Here is a 22,731-nt window from a genome sequence, read left to right on the forward strand (position 1 = left end):
TAGGGTGTATCTGTTTTATGTTCAGGATTGTGATAGAAACTGAGAAATTCTTAAGACTAAAAACCAACCAACAAATAGCAACATGTTTTTACCACTAGGATCTTCCCATCCAGCTTGAGAAAGCTGAGTAGAACAGATAGCACTGAGAGCAAAGAGACATGAGTGGAATGGAATCCGGGGAGGAGGCATCTTGCAGACCATCAAGTTTAGGTTGAATTTTGAAAAATGGCAGGAGTTTGGGTTGGCCAAGAGGGCTCATTTGCATTTTTTATTGTTAGAAAATAATAATAACCAAGCAAAAAGAGTGGATGCAACACTAGTTTTCTTGTGCAAGATCAAAAGATAACCATAGGTATGAAATTATTCACAGCAGGTACAGTACAGGTGCCAACCAATAAGAGCAGAGAAAATTCTCATCAATGATTAATGCAAACTTAACAGTGCAGAACAGTGGAGCACTGGTCTGGAAATGTTTTCGCTTCTGTACGTTCTCTTGTCAATGTCATCCTCTAGAATATCAGTGTACCTGCAGTGCATGAGATAATTTATGCTTGAATATGACTGGCTTTTGCTCTTTGTCCAGTGCTGGATGCTTATAAAATGGTACACAATAATCTCAAATTGACCTGATCAGAGCTGAAAATACACCTGAGGACATGAAAGTAGAGAGATGGGATGGGCAAAATGGTGGCAGTATTTCATTGTGCAGATTAGAAATTTGAACAATTTCCTATGGACAGCAGAGAGCCTATGAAATAGAAGAACTGAGATATAGCAACAAAACCCAGATCACCATCGTCATTCCAGTGATCAGTGTCACTTTCATAACCTGGATGAACTTTTCCTCAGTGCCAGGCATTAGAACTTGGTATTTTCTGTACATTACCTCACTCAGATTTCATAACAACCCTGCGAAGCACATCCTGTTATTATCTTCTCTATATAAATGGGCAAAGTGAAGCTTGAAGATCCCCAGTAACCGCTTTGAGGTCACATAATTACTAACCACTACCCTGAGTGCACACACGAACACACTTTGGTCAAAGTGGTTTTCCTAGCAAAATTACATAACACTTTACCAGGGAAAATTGTCCATAATTCCAGCATGATGCCACTCATAATTTTTACATACTTTCTTTTGAGTTGTTACTTGTAGTTTATATAGATGTACCATAGCTATTAAACAATTTTGTGACTTAATGTCATCAAGTAAAACTTTTCTTTATGGCTGTATAATATTTGTAATTATAATCTATAGTGGTTGTTGTCTAGTTACTTTTCCTCCTTGACTTATTTTTTTTTTGCTACTACAAATGATCTCTCTATAAACATGTTCCCCCATGTATCGTATTTTACTTCCTAATTATCCCTTTCACATTGATTCCCAAGGATGATTGTATTGTGTCAGAGAGCGCAAACCTTCATAGGTCCTGCCTTATACTACCAAGTTGTCTCAAAAAGGTTATTCTAAACTTCTACTAATTCCAGCAATCAGTATTTACCAATGACACTAGAAATCTAATGATCAGCAGTTAATAGGTGCTATAAGCAGCAGGTAGTTTAATTTTTACTTAACGTAAGTAAATGTACTTTTCAATTGAATTTTTATTAGTAGCTAATGTAAGCCTTTTAGAACAAATTATATTGATTTCTCCGTACTTAAATGGTCTCAGGGATTCTTTGGTCTATTTATCTATTAAAATCTTAACTGTATCCTTAATAAGTTGATAAGGACCTTTATGTACTATAAAGAATATTCTGTAGTTTTGCCATTTAGATACAATTTTTCTGGTTACTGCTTTCATTTTTACTATCTTCTCTGTAGAATTACAGTATTTTGAAGTTTGTGGTATTTCATAATTCTTTCATGTGCTTCAATATTTACAAAGTGTTCTTCAAAATATTTTACTTTTGGCCATTTTCTATTGATTTAATCTTTTGAGCTTAATCTTTTTCTCACATGGAGATTGTTTTTGGCATGTAGAAAAAAAGGAATAATTTTCTTCACTATCAACATTTACTAAATAATTCTTCATTTTTATATTGCTCATGATGCTTTATTAGATATTACATTTTTCTACTTAATTCATGGGCTTCTTTTCTATTCCAGTCACCTATTTTATTTATTAGTGTTCTAGTCTTCTCTTTTTAACTATTGTTACTGAATAATATAGTTTTGTATTTGACAGGACTGGCTAGGGTTTTCTTAGAAATACTTTTGTCACATTCATTTACTTTTGCAAATGAAGTCATGAACTATTCTTATTTTTTCCAAAATAAACTTCTGAAATTTCAAGTGAGGGTGTTTTAACTTACATGTGGTCTTTAAACAAAGCAACAATATTCTGTGCCTCATCTATTCTAACCTTATTTACTAATAAAAACTTCTTTACAGAAAGCATATTTTTATTCTATTTTTTAGATTTTGATACAGATATTCCTCAACTTACAATGGGGATATCTCCCAATAAGCCCATCATAATTTAAAAGCATCCTAAGTGAAAGTCCTTAACACCTCACCTACCTGGGACCCTACTTAGCTCAGCCACACAGCATACTCTCGGGTGTCCCTTTTGTCCACTTTTGATCTCAGAGCAGATTTGGAGCTGCAGCTTGACACTGAAAAAACATTTTAAAAGAGCATCCTACCACATATGGCTGGCCCAGGAAAAGGTCAGCATTCACAAGCTGAAGTCTGATTTCTATTGAATGAACTTTTGTATATTATAAAGTTAAAAGCTGTTTAGTCAAATTGTCATAACTCAGAGACCACTATCACTAGTTTGACTTCTAATAGGAACAATTATGGTGCACTTACATTTATTGTTTTAATTAATTAGCTAATTAATTAATTAACACAAGCATTTGAAACACATTCCTTTGGAGTTCTACTACACGCAGGCTGTACTCTAAGTGTTCAGAGTAGTCATAATTGTCCACGAATATAATAATTACTACTGTACTTGACTAGTCTTTTGTTATCATGGTGTGTGGCTCTTAGGAAATCCATGAAGGAGGTCATTGGTTCTAAAAATCATGAAAGTAATCCAAGCTTAGAGGCTCACTAAACCTCAATATCCAATTGGTAAATGAAACAATCACTGAACACTTAACAAAAGCAAGCAAGCCCCCTTATCTCTTTGTGTCTATTTGACATATGGGGATTACTTTATGATTGGAGATTTCATTTGATCGTATTACTCATTAATATCTTTGAGTCATTTTTTTCATAGCAAAGCCTGCTATCATTTGGAGTCTACTCATTATCTTTCCAGTCATTTCTTCATTTATTTAAACTAAAATTCTGAAATCATTCTGCTTTCTCCTTTATTTTTCTTGATTTAATTGTTTTAAATTTTATTGGTAGCTCCAACTAGACTGATCAACAAGCAGCCCCTTCCTGCATATAAATTATTTACTTCCTTCTCACTGGCTATTGATTCAGAGTTGCAGCATCCTCCAGCGTGTTTTGATGAAAAAAGGTTCATGGATTCTAAATGCTCTGAAACAGCTACTCTGCAAATGCCTTTGAGTTTCAGTTCATTCTATGAACTCACTTCGGTCAACTGCATCTACTTCTGTGACATCACCTTCACAATGGAATCACTCCAACCTATATGTTCAGCCTCAGCCTACTGCTTCGGCTACCCCTGGCGTGTTCCCCCAGTTTCCTCCAACCCACTTCTTCCTTTTCCTTCTTCTTCTTCTTCTTCTTCTTCTTCTTCTTCTTCTTCTTCTTCTTCTTCTTCTTCTTCTTCTTCTTCTCCACCTCCTCCTCCTCCTCCTTCTTCTTTTTCTATCCCTAGCACAGTTATCTCAGCAGAAACACCAATATCCCTTTCCCTTCACACCCTCTAGTCCTCATCTGCCTTCCACCTGCATATTAAATATCTGCCACACCAATTCCTTCTACCCCATTGCCAACAACCTCATTCGAGTTAGCAGCATTTCTGGTCTGTACAACTGCACCAGCATCCTTACTCACCCTCTCCCACCACCTTCGCTCACCTTTGATTTGAGCCTCTCCCCACTTCTTACAAAATGCGAAACTATTTGCCACTGTCTTGATTGAAACACTCTGGCAGTTCCTCAGTGCCCTCGGGATAAGAAATCATTGCCTGATTCAGCCTTTCTTTCCACCTCTCCACCTTCCTCTCTGTCCCAGTTCCCCGGGTAATCCACCCCCACCACCCAGCTCTCCAGGGCTCTGCATAGCTACAGCTCCAATCCGCCTGGAAGCCTTCCATGTTTCCCGCATGAACCATGACTCAGCTGCCCTTATAAATTAAGCAATTTTTTTCCTTGAAATGTTATTCCTACTTTGATCACGTGAGTGGGGAACAGTAAATAGCTCCTCTCCTCAGTTTGTTAACTTGTAAACTAGCAATATCTTTTTTCTCTTCATGAGGCTGTCACATCCACCTATGAGGCTTCTTGATTTCCTGTCTTGTGCATATACATATTCTCTTCAGAAATTTCTATTACTCACCTTGAATCTATCCTTGATCTTCTAATTTCACAAATATTTTTGCTATCTCGTCAGCATGTATAATTTAAGGTGTGTTTTTTTTTTATTTTGGCGGGGTTTGTTTTGGTTTTGGTTTGGTTTGGTTTAATTTAATTTTGTTTTGTTTTGTTTTTTTGAGACACAGTCTCACTCTGCAGTTCAGTCTGGCCTTCAGCTCACTTTGTAGCCCAGACTGGTCTCAAATTTTTAAGAATCCTCCTGCCCCAGCCTCCAGAGTGTTGGGAATTTAAGTTTATCCTATAGGTATTTTACAGATCTAACTTTAATACTGTAATTCTGATTTTTTTACCTGATCATCTCCAATGATCAAGTAATGCTGTTTTCCTTTTTATTGTTTTTTGATTCCTTCCTTTCCTCCTTTTTCTTTCTTCTGCCTTCATTCCCTCTTTTTTCTTTCTTTTTCTTCTTCCCTCCTACCCCCCTTCCCATATCAGAAAGCATATTTAATAACAGTGTATCTTCAGTTATCTCTTAGAATATAAATTCCAACCATGCTTAGAAATATTCTGGGTCCTTTGATGGCTTTTTATTTCAGATACCATCTTTTTGTCACATCTCACACCTTTTTTTTTTTTTTAAAAAAGGTACTTTTAATTCTGTTTATTTCTGCACTATAAAATTCACCCTTCAGCTAATCACTGCTGAAACTTCTGAAAGTAGCTCATATTCCAGATAATGTTAAGTATTTAATGGGGAATTTAAAAGGAGGAAGTTCTTGTTATTCCTGTGGGGTCAGGATTTCAGTCGGCTTCCTCTACAGGAGGCCTTTTGAAGGAATGGTCAGGAGGTACCATGTAGCATGGCTATGGGGGTGCGACCGGATGCAGGGGCTGGGTTGGGAAGCTTTGTAGTGGACTTCAGAAAACCAGGCTTATGCTAGGATAACAGTGAGAACGAGATGTTCACAAGAAAAACCTGGCCATGAGCTATATATTCAACTCACTGACTTCATCCAAGCCAGATGTTCTCCAGCATGAACTGTATCAGTGGACTATTTGGTCGTTTAACTCATTTAACATTGTACAAATTCAAAATGCAAACAGTTATCACTTTGGGGGGAAGTAATGGCCATCAGTATTTTTCCAAACAATCTTGATGTAAGAAAAGCAGAGTTCCCTAAAGGAAATGGTAAGAGCTGTCTTTGATCTGTTTTCTCTGTCATTTAGGTAGCACAGCTCAGCACAATCTGATCATGCCTTGAGCTGCAGGAATCTGAGGCCATCAGATTTTCCTGCCTGTTGGATCTGTTGTGAGCCCAGAGCTCACCCTTTATCCCTATGCAATTGTTGAAAAGTAAACTACAGCAATAAAGTTAATTCTTCCTTTCACATTACCCCAACATTACCAACATCACTGTTAGAGTACTGGGTCTCTTGAGATGTGTTCTGGAACTGTATTGCAAAGAGGAGTTAAAGGCCTGCCTGCACTGAAGAGTAATGAAAATGTAAATTTCAATAATCTTACAAGTGAACTAGGTGTATTTCACCAGGGCCAGACTAATTTAACACTACATTTCCATTGCTGGGTGCTCTTAAGTGAAAACAGACCCGTGCAACAGGCAAGAAGGCAGAAGTGAATCTCTAAGTACACAGGGTACACCGTACACCGAGGCGCTGGCCAGTGAAAAGACTAGAGCAGGGATCCTGAAAGGTACCTGATGACATCCACGAGAAGAGAGAAGTCTTTACATGCTGCAAGTATTAATATAAATATCATGTCGTTTAGGAATGCTTACAGCAATATATCAGGTTGGTTTGAGGTAACTGGCAGGAAATGGTCTAAGATATTCAACTTCAGATGGAGTTGGGAATTATGTACACACTATTCTTGCCTGACTCTACCAATTCAACAAGTCACCATAAATTCCAAAGCTGTGACCTCTAACTGTTGCTCAGCAACTTTCTCCTGCCCTAGTCCTTAAAAAGCCACATAATCCTCTCACTTCCTCCATTTTTTGAAAGCCTTGCTTTAAAAAGCACATCGAAGTTTCACTCTATAAATATTTTGAGACCCTTCATTGTGCTGTAGATGTGGAGGCAGGCAACCACAAAGGGCTCTGTGCCTGCCCTTTGGGAATTTCCAGGGTAGGTGTCAAAATGGTTCCATGAATCAATAAGGCAGATGATGGATCTACGAGAAATTGTGTAAAACCCAACCAATGGGAAAGATGGGCGTGGAATAGGAGACCGAAGGAACAACACTTGAACCCCTAGCAGTTCCAAAGGGTCCCTTCCCTCTCTGGTCCCATGATGCATGGTCCATTTTGTCTGTTAGCACTGACAGTTCTGTGACATAACCTTTACTTGTAGATCATCTCTACAGCTCACTGGGGACTCTTCAAAGTCAGACACCATGTCTTGTTCATTTTTTCCCTGCAGTAGCTGGCAAATTATTTGTTCATTAAATAAATGGACAAACTACATTTTGTTATTGAAGTAGAAAGAAAGCTACCATTTTCATGGACAGGGGAGACACTGGCTCTGTGTCCCTGTACCTGTAAGAGCCATCTCTGACAATACCTGCTGGAGAAGGTTTTAATGGGCACAGGTGGAGAAATTTTCTGGGGGAGTAGCACTCAGAAGAGAGCTTACATTTCAAATTTTTGTCATTTATCTGAAATTCAATTGTAACCTGGAATCTTGTATTTCTGTTCACTAATCAGGCAGCCCTACCATAACGGGACAACCAGGACAGAAATAAGAGTGGACAAGCCTGGAGCAGGGGAAAGTGAAAGTTAAATCCCACAAGTCTTTACCAATCAGCAATTCTACTCCAAAACATTATTATGGTTTGGTAGTCAGGAAGCCTCTCGAAAGGTAAGAATGGATTTAGTGAGGAAGATTATGAGACGATCCCACATGTTGGGTTTTTCTCCTTCCCAAGGCTGTCACAATTGTGTCAAGTGTTGCCCGAAGGTATAAATATACTACATGCAGTTTGATAGGTCTGACCCTGTCTCCCCCACACCAATTCTATCTTCCAGATACTTGGGGGCAGGAAAACACTTTCTTTTTCTTTCTTGTGAGGAACAAAGCACTGAATGAATAATTTACATGGTGGGTGATGGGCATCCTTAGGGGACATTTGTCGAAAAATTCCTACTTGGCACATATGACACAGGAGTTTGTTTTGCTTATATAACAAGATATTTGTACATAAGAAACTGTGGGTGTGTGTTTAGCCACATAGCAATGTCAAGACCACACACCTGAAATGCTCAGTTACTCCTTCATGGTTAGGAGAACACTGCTACAACATTAGCCACCAAGTTCCTTTTCAAGGAAAGCAAGCAGAGGGCAGGGCCATTCAACGACTTCTCATCCTATTCCTCTTTCCTCAAGGAAACTTCCTGATGCTTGTTCACTGCCGGAGGCTTTTGACTGTGGCTCATAAGAGACTTCTCCAACGGGCATATCTTTTAGGTGGCCAGAACACACTTTAAAGGAACCCCAGCCTGGCCTCAAAAGGAGCAGCTTCCGAAAGCCCTAAAACAACTCAAGCTCTGAGATTTAGCACACCTGGTTCAAGTGCTGCTGTGTCCCTCAGTGAACAAGGCATTTAGCTTTGTGAACACTCATTTCCTAATTTGCAAGGTGGGAAGAGTAATAGTGACATCTGTGTATGTGTATTTGTGTGTGTGTATGTGTGTGTGTGTGTATGTGAGAGAGAGACAGAGATATGTGACATGCTGTGACTCGAATATAGTTTGTCCTCACTGAAGACTGCTGTGAAAGCTTAATCTCCACTGTTAGGTATGAAGAGGACATAGACTTAATCCAACTATGGTATTTCAAAGTGGCCCTCGAAGATGATTGGGATTAGGTAAGCACATCACATTAGAGCCCCAGACTGAATTCAGCGGCTTCATAAGAAGAAAGGGACAGGGATCAGACACGTTTGCTCCCTGTCTTATGCCATGTGCCACCTCGGAAACCTGCTGTCACCAGATGCAACCTGTCAACCTTGTATCTTCAGACCTGTCAGCCAAAATAAGTCACATTTCTTTATAGCTCCCTCGGTTTGTGGTACTGTGTTATTGCCAACACTGAGAAGATATGAGATGAAAAATACAGATTATTTGGAGACACCATACATGGGTTATTTTTCCCCATTTAGATAAAATGTAGATTCTTTCTGGCGCATGTTTTCAAAAACTAAGCTTCAAATCATGTACCTGTCAACTCTACAGTTTAAATGCTATTCAACAGAATCATTATAGAATGATAGTCACAGTAAGTTTTGGTTGCTGGATTAACTCTGCTTCTTGAGCTACATAGCCAGGTCATTAGCAGAAATAAAAAACAACTACAAAAATACTTTTGTAAACACTGCCCTGTATTTTGAAATTGGCATTTCTTTCTTTTAATATGTAAAATTAACTTTTGACTCAAAAAATGTTTAGTTCTGGATGAAACAATTAAGTGCTATGTTTAAAATGCTAAGATATCTTTAAGATATATATATATATATATATATATATATATATATATATATACATTTTTGATACTGGGAATCCAACTCAGGACCTTGTAGTTGCCAGGCAGGAGCTCATGCTGCTGAGCTATATCCCTGACCTCCTTTAAGATATTGTTTATTTTAAAATTCCTGTTGAAAGGAGACTATGGAAGTCACAGATACAGGTGATGACATGATTTCAAGGGCCAAACAGTAGAAGAGTACAGAGTCACTGCAGTGATCATCTCTAAAATTGCCCCAGAAAGCCTTGAGCAAAAGACTGATGGAATTTACTTTACTTGACAGCTGGAGCCCCATGAACTCTTCATAAGGATGAAAGAAAATCATATATGTTATTGCAATAGTTAGATATTAAGAGTCTAAATATTGGCTAGAGGAGTTAGGATGAGCTATTAGAAATACACAGCTGTTTAAAATTTACCAGAATGAACACACATGCCAGAACTTGAGAAAACAAGAGAAGCAATAGTGTTAGAATTCTTCATTGTTTGTAAAAGCATCTGTATACACACCAGCTTAATACCCATGATGCAAATAGCAATGACTCGCCCAAGGAAATATTGAAACCCATTAGGATGGCATGTGCATAGTCTGATTCAACAAGTCAGTGTACTTTTCTCAAAAACATAATATCTTTTCTGCATTGTGTGAGATGAAGGTTAGATTACATTTCTTGCCTGTGCAATAATTCCCACATCATAAATTCTGGTGAAATTATATCAATATATACAGCAAATGGATGTCTGACCCACCATCGTTTTCTGGTTCTCAGAAAGAGAGAAGCTGACACATAGGCAAATCCCCAGCTGCTTGGAGCAATGCTATAACAGCCTGCCTTTGCCTGGGAACTGTGATTAACTATCTTGACCAGCAGCGGCTGCTGGAGTTTGTGGTTTCTGCTCTGAATATTAAACTTGGGCATACAAGAGTCCTTATTGTGGGGAGCACTTGGAAATGGTAATACAAAATTGCTTTATTTTTGTGGGATTTGATTGCTTTAGATGATACAGCCCTTGCTGGTGGGCCTCTCTCACTGCTTGTATTTCCAGATTATAAATCATTCCTTTGACAGGGTATCTGCCACAACCAGGTCTCAGTTTCTGTGGTATCATTTTTTATATTACAACTGGCAACTGTTCTTCTGGGCTGTTCCTATAAATGACACATTTTGCATAATTTATGAGAATGAGGTCAAAATCAAAGCTAATAAAGGCCTCCCCAACTTTTCTTGTACGTGTCAAGGCATTTCAGGCATTCAGCTTTTAGGGTACTGGGTCATACAGAGAAATGCCAGACTTTTCTATGGCAAGGATAAGGCATTGTGTCCACAAAAACTGAAATTCAAAATTGTGAAAGCCAACATGAGGCAAAGTTCCAGTCACAGTGAACCAATCAATGACAAATATTCAACCTCCAAGAACAAAACAATTTCCTTTAAATTTATGTCCAGAGACAGAAGCGTTTGCTGCACTCAGCCATAGAGAGGGCGGCCAGAAGCGAAAGCCTCATTTCCCTCCCTTGAACATCACGGTGTTGAGTGAGACGGTCAGCAGGTTTCCTTCCTGTTCTGATATTTTGGCAACTCCAGAGTCCACTGGTGGAATGAAGGGACAGTGAATTCAGACGATGGCTGTGAACACAGGCTGCTGCCTCACTGCAAGCCTCCAGTTTCAATTCAGACCTGGGATTTTTGAATCTGAACTCACGTTCATTTCTGGAGCCCACACATCAGCTATGCAGCAGAACTCCTTCCCGACATTACACATTTGAAGTCTGGCTGAGTCTGAGATGTTCTGGTTTCCATCTAAGGAGATGCTCATTTGGAAGATCAGGCCCCATGAGCACAAGGAGATCCAAGCAATAACATGTAAGTCCTCTGAATTATGCTTCTTTGAATCCATGAGTGAAGGAATCAATAGTTTAAAAGACTGTTTTGAAAGAATGTTGGCCTGGAATCACGAAATTCTCAATCGCTCTCCACCCAGAAGCCTGGCTTATTCTTGGGCCCCTCAGCTATTCCTCTGTGACCAGTGTTTCTCTGGCATCCCAGTAGTTTTACACAAAGCAAGAACTGTGAGTTGCCAAAGGCTTAAAATAACCTGGAAGTCATTTCCAGATTAACAAAGTTAGCATCTCTTGAGAGATTAGTTTCCTCTCCCCACCCACATAGTCTTCACCATCCAAAAGAGAATGTATGTGTTAAATATGACCAAAATGTAATCGCAGTGCACCTACAGAAATCTGCTGCAATACTGCTATTAGAAATCCAAAGAAATTGTACTTGGGCCAAGCTGGCTTATGAAAGCAGCTTCTATCTCCTGGTTTTGTCTTTACACTTCATAGCTGTGTGGGTAAGTATGTCTTTCCAAAGCCCAGAACATGAAGTTAACTGCACCTAAGAATTTTTATCAGTAATTATTGAATGCTGAAAGTAATTTGCATAGGAAGTGGTGATTAGCTTAATCATTAGATTTTAGGAGTGCAGAGGCTTTGTAGACAATTGCTTCATTTCACAGATGGTAAACTGAGACCCAAAAAACTAAAATGGGACTAAACCTCAGGGCCTCTTGACTCACATACAATGATTTTTCAAGCTTTCTTGACCATGAATCACTATAAGCAATACATTTCGCACCATAATCCAGTGACTAATACAGACATCTAGAACACCGTCTCAGGAAGGAATTCTCATCTTTACTGTACATGATACACCACGATTCTCTCTCCTCTCTTCTATTTCACTTATTTTGTCCACATTTGTTCCACTTACACAAGGTTATCACCGCCAGTTAAAAGCACTGATATAAATTACATTTGCTCAAAAATCAGCTTATTAGATTTCCTTGAATAAAGATTTTCTGACAGTAAACCCCCAATTTACTACCCTGTTGGGGAGGCGGGGTGGCATGGGGTGATACCCAAATCCAAGCCCAGGATTCTTCTGACCTCCCATGTTTTACAAAAAACAAAATTGACACCATCTATCAGAAGTTAACAGGTTCCCTTAATATTAAGTGACTATAAATATTTAAAGGACTAGGGGTGGGGCTGAAGGTGGGGGGCGGCAAATAGCACGGAGCAGAAGCAGTAACTCTCCTAAATGGTGAGTCTTTCAGACAGCAGGAGCCTGCTACTCTGCAGGGATCTTTGCAAGGTCTCTTGACCTCATTTTAAGGCTCTTTGATTTGCAATCAATGACTTTTGTTAATAGCTGCTCTGTAAAATAGTGTGGTATTTTGACTTACTTGGCTGGCTGCAGTGAACACCCAAATTTATTATTAGTCCAGTTCTACTAGCTGGGGAAAAGGTGACTTTCACTAAGCTAAGCCAGGCCAGCCAACCTATTATAGATCAAGGAGGAGAAATGTCTTCCAGAATTCTTTTGGGGTATTGCTTAAGTGTTCTCTTACAAGACCTTCAGATATCTAAGCCTCCAGCCTCTCCACTAGCAAAGCACATGGGATCCTAGTTTCAAAAGATTCATCACTTAACGCGTGGCAAGTTTTGTTTTCTTGCCAGGGTGAAGAACAGAGCCAACAAATGTGAGCAGAAGTAAAAGACTCCAGGTCCCCCAGATGCCAGGAACAGGAAGCAGGGAAGCACATCTCAGTAGACAGACACTCACACGGACCAGCTCCTGGCCGTAATGATTTGCATGCTTCCCATCTGAAGTGGTGGCTGGGCAGCCACGGAACCACAGTAAGGAGAAATTCCCTTTGGGACAAGGTGTGACCTACATCCCACCAACTTACAAGATGCTTGATTCCAGCCCTGGGGTTGATCCTTGCAGACTGGGGATAGATAGAAGGGCTCAGCTTCGTTTCTGTAAATTCCCATGCTCCGTCCTACAGCCATTCTGAGCCAGTCAAACCTCGTTTCTCTTCAGGGATGGTTCCTGGCAAAAGCCCCATCCTGGGACGCCAGCACTGACAGAGGTTAATAGGTACCATTTAGCTACCCTCGGCAGCATTGGTTTGATCTTCTTGGCTCTCGTGTGCTTCCTCTTCTTGGCACAAGAAAATTCAGCTTTTGCCCTTTATCCTGTTATCCAAGAGCCTGAACGCCCATGACAGTCATGGGGGCAGACGCTGCCCCTCCCGAGTCCTTGGCAGAGTGGGAGATTGAGACCAACACAGGCAATGTGCCTTGAGCTCTTCACTTTGCCCTCAACAGCCAGCTGGCCTGTTGCTGAAACCAAGACCAATTGGAAAAAGGCACACATGCGGATGGAACCATTGTGCCTTATTTCCCCCTCTCCACAGAAAGCAGAGGAGTAGCGAGGGGCTAAAAGCAAAGAAAGCTTATTAAATCTGCCCTGAATCCAAAAAACTCTTGACTGTCCTATGTTCTAAGTTCTTAGGGGTGCGGCAGCCCACACAGCTACAGATGACTACAACATTGGGGGAAAAAAAATTTCCCGGTCAATTTGATGTGTGTCCATTATCTCCAAAGGGCCACACTTCTGGAGCACCCCTGCTGCTAGGGTCCACTTGCAAGGCTCTAGATCCTCAGCTTGAGAGCCCACAGCAGAGAGTGGGGACAAGAGAGGCTCATAGCACATAGCCCTATTATTCTTGAAAGTGCTTCGAGTGGCCCAGGAAGCCCAGCCCTGCATGAGCCCAGTCTACTAGAATGTGGGAGACCACTGAGCACAAGTACTTCCCCCAGGCACAGAAACTAAGTGCTGTTAGAATAAGCACCAGATGAGGTAGTTGCTTGACTCAGGACTCCAAAATATGTATCCTTTAACCCAAGACTCATAGTAGATGACGCAGAAGTACAAAACCATGCCTGGGACCTGCGGAGGATGCCACGCCCCTCGGCAGACGTCTGTGTGTAGTGGCACACATTACTCTTTCATGGGAACACCTCTGCCAGTTCCTCTCTTCTGCTTCTTCTCTCTAAACATTCAAATTTGCTTCTGTTAAATGGGAATGAGAGGAAGCTCCACTGTGCAAGGATTCTAGAATCTTCCTTCCCGAACTTCACTGGGAAGACAGCTGAAATTTCTGTTTAGAATTTCTACTTGTTACTCCTACCATGAAGATTCCAGAATGAATAATTTCCATTTCTATCTGCATGAATTTCCAAAAGCTCCAGCAAGTTTAGATGACGCTATTCTGAAATTAAACCTTGCTCACCAAGTACAGAGGGAAGAACGGAGAGCTAAGGGGGCTCCACAGTGCAGATCGGAGCCTCAGTTTAACCAGCTCTGAAAAGGGCACAGTAACACCTCGCTCTAGGGAAAGGGTGGAATCAGGTTAATTAATTGGCTTTCTCAGAGCAGAAAATGTGTCATCCTCTTCAAAACCTTAAGATGAAAGGTGCGAAATGGTGTCATTATTTGAGAAATTGCTACATCAAACATGGGACGCCTATAAACCAGTAGCACATAATTATCATAAAAATAGCACACTGTTAAAAGTTCTAGGGGAGCTGGGCATATCAGACTGTGAGGGAGTAAGAGGTAGGCAAAGGGCCTTTAATCCTCCCTCTCGTTCTCAGGACCTGGCCACCAGCCCTCTCTGAGGTGGCCACAGCAGCTCCCTGCTTCTGGCCACCACCCGCCATCCACTGTCCACAGGGCAGCCTGAGTGGACACAGCTCCCCAGGCTCACAACTCTCCAGTCACCGTCTACCTCACTTGAGTTAGAAGCCCAAGTCCTTAGAGTGGCCCAGGACTCCTATTACCTGAGACTTATCTGACCATTACTGTTGCACCTCAGCCTTACTCCTGTGACTGGCCGCTCAGCCAGCCCCCCTGACCTTGCTGGGACTCTCTCCACATGTCACGATGCTGCCACGCCCTGCCTGGGCCTTGCTCTGCCTTGCTGGGTGCTTCCCAGATACGCGCCCAGGCTGCGCCATCCCCACCTCTGGGATTTGCTCAGCTATCATCTTTATGGTGACCCAGTGACACTGGCAATGTGCTTAAACACCACAACCCTCACCCCACACATATTCTGCCTTCCCCTTCCCTAATTCCTTGTTCTCCATAACTCGGGTCCATCTGACCATCCCTTCCGGTTCTGTTTTCCCACAGGAACAATCTGAGTTCTGTGAAGACCAGCAGTTTGCTCAGGACAATGTCTGCCCCAAGGAGGTGTTTAAGATTAGTCGGCTGAATTACAAGTTGTTCCATTTCTAAAGGCTTTTTGCACTTTTCCTCAGATTATCCTTGTCAGGCTCTCTTCTCATTTCTGTAGCTGCCCTTCAGACTATTTTTAAATACTTACATCTGCCTTCCAGGAAGGTTTCTGACAGAGGCAGAGAAGCCCAAAAGATACCACTGACCAAATCCTTAGCTGATTTGACTGAGAAATAAGGAGCTGGCCCTTCCTTGTTCTCCCCACCAGCTGTAAAGGGGGCAGGACCTGACTGGTGGCGGTCTTGCCCATTCCCCCATCCGGGCACTGCTGCCTACTGTCTCACTAAGGAGCAACCTAAACCTCCTGTGTAATGGCAGAGGTCCCACTGTTGATATCCCTGAAGTCCCTGCAGTCAATGGGCCATGAACGACAGACACTACAGCCCCTCCTAGAGACCGCACAAAAGCCGCACCAGCCTGACTTTTAGTGCTGGTATATTTGCAGAAGCCCACAGACTTTTAGTCAAATAGCCACTTCCACAGAGCTTTCTCGGTAGCAGCTGAAGCTATCCTAGGCCCCTACTGCCTTTCTGGGAGATGCTGGCCTTGGCCACAACAGGCTTCAAACACAGGCCTCTCCCTGGCCCCGCGCTGTGTCCACTCCTGATAAGCCTACTGTGTAGCTTCCAGATGAGCCCGTGCCCTTCTGACCCTACACTGAAAGAGCGTGGAAAGTTCTGGCAAATACAGGAGACTGTGCATGTGCACCCCACTGCATAGCAGTGCTCCTTCATACTCCATGGGTCAGTCAAGGGGAGTTCCCTCTAGCAGATGGCCAAAATCTGTACTGCAGCATGGGTGATGTTACTCCCTACTCTGATTCTCATTTCTGGTACAGTGGGCTAAGTGGGCTCAACAAATGGCACCAATAACACAAGGGTTATTAGGCCTGAAGAGTTCTGGAGACCTACAATGGAATAGACTGAAATCCAAGGCCCCCAGGAAACATGAGGCCGGAGCCCCAAGCCCAAGACTGGCAGCAAAGGAGGAGCAGACAGAGAGGGTCAAGGCCAAAAGTTGGCCTAGGCTTGGCAGCAAACATTGCTGGGAGGACTCCAGAAGGCTGCCAAGAGGGTTACAAGCTTCAGCTGCTAAGGAGCTGATAGTAGAAACCAGTGAAGGCTGCAACACTGAGAGCTAAGAGGCTCTGGCACTGGAGACTCAGAACTACAGCGTCAAGAGCTGGAAGCCACTGACACACAAAACCCAGAGCCACTAACCTCAAGGCAAAGAACCCCCCCCCCCCCGCTGACTGATGATATTAGAAAGGGGTCTGCCCATGTCTTCCAGTCTGCTCCACTCCATTTCTTTGCAGTAATTCTAGGAATTTCTCTGGAAAATAAATGAGTGAATGGAAGAGTGGCTGGACTCTGACTTCCTCCCACTATGTGTGGGACCCTCTGAGACCCTTAATGAAGATGCACTGGTGCAGAGACTCAGATTTGTAAGTGCCTTATTAAAGGACACGCACACCCACACCATCGTAAGTAGAAGAAAATCATTCCAGCAAGTGAAAGCAATACACTGAGTTTTATTGGAAGGACAGGAGAGTGTCTCAGAGGGCTTTAAGAAAGGAGGGACTCGTGAATGATTGAAGTCATGAACCAGAAAGCCACCGTGAACAATGTGCACTCTCTGTCCCGTGACCTCCCTTCACAGCGGGCCTTTTCAGACCTGCTCCCTGCACCTCCGTCAGACTCCACTTAGCGTTTGCTGTCTCTGTGCACATGGTCAGCCACCGATGCCCCGCTGACTCAGTGGTCCCATTCAGCACTGCGCAAGCCCCAGCAGCAGCCCAGAGTCCTTATTCCTAATTCTAGGGACAGAACTTCTGGTCAACTGGCTTGGCGCAAATCTCTCCACCAATGTGATTTTTGACTGGGATAAGGATGAAGTCTCTTGCAGGTCTGCAATTCCTTATCTGAAATGTTTGGATCAAAACGTGTTTCATTTTTTGTAGCTTTTCCTGTTTTACAGTGGTAATGTGTTTCATATACTGTATATTATGGAACATCACCACTGGATCTGGAATCACATGATAAAAGGAAAGGCATGATCATTTCTGTAGCAAAAAATGTATGAGTATTCATAATAAATGAGACAAATAAAAATTATAAACAGCTTCAGCTCATGCCGGGTCACACTTTGCCATCATATGAATTCAGATTAGGTTTGAGTGAGTTAGAAAATCTTTTGGTCATTGAGAATGAACAAGGTGGGTGTCATTTATCATCCATTCTTTGCTTCTGAGAGTAAAAGGGCTGCTGGGAAGAATTACACTTGGAGAGGAGCCTGAGAGCGTGCAGTGTAGTTTTAAATTCTCCTAATTTCCCTTACATAAATGGCCAAGTAACCAGGCAGCAAGATCTAAACCCACAAATGACCTCTACCAAGCTAAGTGGCAGGGGTTCCCACAGACTCCAAAAAGCAGTTAAATCTTACAGAGCTACAAGATCTGTGGGGTTTCTGCATAGAAGGAGGCTATGGGGCTTAAATGGAGTTAAAAACAGGGTGGTCCTAACGTAGGTACACACCGGAAATGCAGTCGGTCAGTTTGAAAGCAGCAACTAAGGGTGAAAGAGATTCGCACTTCCAGTTCTCAGGAGAGGGTCAGAGCAGGTGGAGAGCACCTGAAAGATGCAGGAGTCTGGGCCCTAAAACTCCCAGGACAAACAAAGCAAAATTTCCATGCTGAAGAAGTCCCTGCAGGAAGGAGAAATGTTGGGAGTGTAATTCAGAAGAGGAAGGGCTAGCAAAGAAAACATCAGGTAGAAGCACAAACCTGATTCATACTTTGGGAAAACAGAAGGGGGAGCTCTAGAGTCATTAAAGAGGAAAACAAAATAGCAAGCAAACAAACAAACAAAAAATGTTTTACCCCTCCCCATTCCCCATCCCATCTAAAAGTTAAAAAAACTACTTTGAGAGACTAACAACCCACACAACAGGATTTCAGCTGAATTCTGTATGAGTTAATATTTCTAAAAGGAGAGTAAGCAGCGAATCACAAAAACGTCCCCACAAAAGTGAAAAGAAATGCAATTAATATTCCAGAATGAGCTGAAAGAAGTTTTTAAAATGACATAGAAATACAAAAAATCATGGGTAAACTTTTTTAAATTTAGAAATGAGGTTATAGATGTTGGGAATAATTTAGAAATAAAATAATAAATCACTTGATGAATGAAGAACAAAGTATAAGAAACTCATCAGAGAATAAATACAACACTTAATGCCCTGCTCGAATAGAGGCTAAGAGACAAAAACTTTAATTAAAAGAAATAAAGAGATAAAATCATTCAAAAGAAAATGGCACTGAAGGTGAGGCCCAACTCCCAAAAATCTAACATCTGTATAAGAGGAGTCTTCATGGGCACCCTCAAAGACAGAAACCAAATCAGAGTGAAGAAAAAAACAAAGGAAGAAAGGAAAGGAGGGAAGGACAGAAGTTCACTCAGAAAGACCAACACTGAAATACAGTCTAATAATTTACTGGATTTAAGTAAAAAGTCCTATGGGGTTCCAGACAAAAACTAAGTCACTTAGAAAAAACATAGATTACCATTAGATTGTTGAATAATAAAGCTTTATGCCAAAAAGTAACTATCTTTAAGATTTAAAAAACATTTTATGTTATATGACCAATTAAATTTATATTAAAATATAAATACGGAATATAAACTCTTATGATGACAGAAGAACTCAGTATCTTGTTCCTGTGGGCTCCTCCTGAAGAATCCATTAGATGAGAAGTTCCATCTGATCAAAATGGCAGCCGAAACACAGACACATGAAGACTGGTGATGGGGCTGTGAGGAACCGGAGTTACAAATGGAAGGTTTAAATTTTAAATAAAAATCTTGTGATTGTTGACCTTGAATTAAAAATACAGTATGAATAAAAGACAGGTTTTACTTTAAATTCTTCCTAGCACGTCCACAAAAAAGGCCTGGAAAGCATGACCAACTAGTTGGCATGAGCAATCTGAAAGCATTGTGTTTTCTAAATATTTCAGTAACTAGAAGAAAAAGAGGGTCTGATGGTACAAACGTGGGCTGCAGGAGACTTACAGGATGAGCCTGAACTGTCTCAGCGTATTAGAAGCACAGAAGTGGCCAAAGAGTGTGAGGGCCTTGTCAAGGAACTTAATAGCCAGGGACAAAGTTCCCAGCAGGAAACCCTGGGCTAACTTGAGCACAAACACACATAGAGACTGGGATTAATTAGAATACATCAAATACACTCAAATCCATGAATTATTGAAAGCTCAAAATAATAAACCGAACAAAAAAAGATAGAGAAGAACTCTAAAGATGAGAAGAAGTTTAAGAGATACCAATATGCATTACTAGAAACAAAAATCAAAAAGCTGGAGAAAAAATGCACTTATAACATTATAAGAAAAATGGAAATGTTAACATTTACTCAATATTTGTTTACACTAAGGAAATCTAATTCATTATTTTGGGTGTAAAAATGGTGTTGAAGACATATGTTTTTAGCCAGGTGTGGTGGCACATGAGTGCAATCCCAGCACTTGGGAGGCTGAGGCAGGATGAGGCCAGTCTGTGCTACATAGTGAGTTCAGTGGCAGCCTGAACTATACAGTGAGACCCTGTCTCAAAAAAAGAAGCAAAATACACACACACACACACACACACACACACACACACACATATATATGTGTGTGTGTGTTTTTTTAAAAAATGTTCCTGTCTTTTTAAAATTATGATACCTGGGATTTCTTTAAAAGTAGTATAAGGAAGGAAACACAAATTCGTGGTGTTCTATTACTCCATTCCATGTGCTTTTCTATATTTTAGAAATTTCTCAAAGTAACTATTTTTAATGTGCATTACGTTAATAGACGTTAGTTGACACTATCCCCGTCAAGGCTGGAGTCCGCTCTTTTGATGAAGGGTTGTCAAAATATAATCCAAGCATTGTTACGGGGTCCCAGAAAGGAAGGAGACACAGGTGAGTTACACACTACGACAGTGCCCGGAATGGCTATCGTCTGATCATTGAGCGTGGTGGTGTCATTAGATAATCTAGTTTTCTTTACCTGTCTCACTCATGTTTAGTTTGTATAACAATGATTTCTCATTGGAGAAGGTCTTCAGTGTTCTTTTCTTCTTTTTTAATCTAGCCCAGTTTCACCTAAAGAGCCTCTAGCAAACAGGCCACTAAGATTCAGCAGCTTTATTGTTGAAGGCATTCAATTATCATTTTTTAAGTCTAGCACCACATTCCTTTAATGATTTGGGACCTTGCACGGTTTTAAACATCTCCCAAAGCTTTCATTGTAAATTGCGCTAAACATCAAAGGAGGTGAAGGATGCCCAGATGCTGTTTACCGCCTGTGAAATACCCAGCACTAAATAGGACGGGTGGCCCTCGACAGATTCAGAATCAGAGCCAGGCATAAAGAAATAACCTGCATTTTGGATGCTAATCCAAAGCCTAGCATTGGGTATGAAAAACCGCATTAGAAAATCTTTTTAAAAATGGACCTTCTGCGATGGTTTCTTGGCATTTATTTCAAGTGCCACCAAGAAACACAGTGACAGTTCCAATTTACATGGGCAAAGAGGTTCCCTGGGGGTGCAGCTGGCCCAGGGTAGTGTCACTGAGTTTCAGTGGCATTTCTTAAACTGCAATCTTAAGCCAGAACCTTGAAAAGTCCTCCTAGCATTCCACACAGTCTTAAAACAAAAATCCAAGCAAATGGATTTCGATTTTGTGAGCCTTTTGCCTGCAATGTCCAGCTGGGGAGGATTTGTTCCTCCACCAATGGAGGCTCCTGAGGCTCCTATCACATTCTTCAATGGTGGGACATTTGTGTAAGTCTCAAGAGGGCTGATGTGAAGATATAGCCCACAGGGCATAGTTGTTAAAGGAAAAACAAAACAGTAACCGGTACTCACCCCTTACTATGAAGACAGCTTGTCTTTCTGGGTAGTTGGTTATTTTGCAGTGCAAAGAGTAAGTATTGGCCCGTCCAGTAGAGAATCCCTCATGGCTCCGTGCATGGCTGCAGAGAGAGCCTGGCCTGCTCCTGTGCTGAAACTCACTCCCTTCTAGCTTGACACCTTCCCTGTCTGTCTGTGTGCCTGTCTGTCTGCCTGTCCCTGGTGTTTGTGCAGGATAGATCATAGTACAACATGGTTTGGGATTCTAGGGCAAAGTCGTGCCATCCAGGACCTCCGTTTTTCTCTTCTGAAAGGCTTTGTCCAGTGTGGGCTGATCTGCAGTGCTGAAGCAGCTCCCGAGTGCTTCTCCCTATTACCAGGAGCTGAGAAACACTGGGGTAAGAGTGGAAGGTCAAGGCCAGGCTGCTTACACTTAAGCTCTGGCTTTTGGACCTTAGACAAGTTCCTGAGACCTCAGCTAGTTCATCTGTAGAATGGGGTTACTAAAGCTCTCACCTCCCAAGGCTGTTGTGAGAACATATTAATACACATTAAAGTGTATAGGAGTGACAGACACCCCACACAGGCTGGCTACTTGCTATTAATATGCTTATCATAGTCCCCTGTGCTCTCGGATCCTTTCCCACTCCAACCCTGAAGTGATCACCTGGCATGGCATCTCTCAGCATCTCCTCTAACCTGCTCTCTGCTTATACTTTCCAATCACTCGAAAATACAAAAAGCTAAACTCCAATATCCTGACCTACTTTTTAAAAAGTATCTGTCAAACAGCATCCGTTGTGACAGTGTCTCACAGGCAGAGCGCTTCGTAGTGCCCAGGACTTCTTGGTCTGCCTGCCCCTCTAGAGGTGAGGCTGCCCTGGTGCATGGCAACTGGATTTGCTTGTGCCTACCCGAGGCTGGGTCTTGGGTAATGCAGAGGAGAGGAAGGAGGATGCAGCAAGCCAGGGAGAAACGGACACACTGGGAGGCTAGGTAAAGGGCCAGGACCGCCTGAGGGAACAGAGAGTCAGTGAGCAGGGGTTAGAAACCAGAGATTTGAGCAAAAAGTAGAAATGATTCAGCCACTTTGGAGAGACAGCTGGATAAAAAGGATGCTACAGATGTTTGGTCGTGTGTGAATGCAGTCCTCCCCCTGCTGCCCTTTCAGGCGAGGGCCCTCTAGGGCTGCTCAGAAAACCACCAGGCTGCTGGGATCATTCGTGCTTCTTTGGGATGCTCTGAGCAGGAAGACCTGGGTTTATTTGGATTACAATGGCAATAGCGTTTATCCAGTGCCTACTATACCTCAGGCACTAGGCTGGAAAACTCACACTGCAACGTCTCTGATCTCCAGAGCCACTCTGCAAAGGAGGAGCGTGGCTCTGCTTTGCTAGAATTTCATCCCAATGAAATTAAACCACTTACTTCAGGCAGCACAGCTATCAAGAGCAAGAACTGGGACTTGAACCTAAGTCTATGTGATTCGCAAGCCTGGAGTCCTACTACCATGCCACTAAATCCAACTACAGAGAAGCTTTTAGAGCAGATGGCTAAATGCTACTGTCATGAGATTACTAATATTCCAGTTTTGAATGTCACTAGTGTGCCCTATATGCAGGCTTGATGTCTCATTACCAGCATGAGCTCCTGTTTTGGAGAATGAC

General features: G+C 41.9%; 1 long non-coding RNA gene across 1 annotated transcript; it reads left to right on the forward strand.

Moving 5' to 3' along the window:
- The first annotated feature begins 9,957 nt into the window (after window positions 1-9,957).
- Window positions 9,958-17,283, forward strand: LOC134475218 (uncharacterized). Its single transcript, XR_010046244.1, has 2 exons — window positions 9,958-10,871; window positions 12,524-17,283. It is a non-coding gene; the product is annotated as an uncharacterized LOC134475218 (long non-coding RNA).
- Window positions 17,284-22,731: the final 5,448 nt, after the last annotated feature.

The sequence above is a fragment of the Cavia porcellus genome, unplaced genomic scaffold (genome assembly GCF_034190915.1).
Source record: "Cavia porcellus strain 051 isolate PalLab524CR breed Dunkin Hartley unplaced genomic scaffold, mCavPor4.1 scaffold_2, whole genome shotgun sequence".
NCBI classification, from domain to species: Eukaryota; Metazoa; Chordata; class Mammalia; order Rodentia; family Caviidae; genus Cavia; species Cavia porcellus.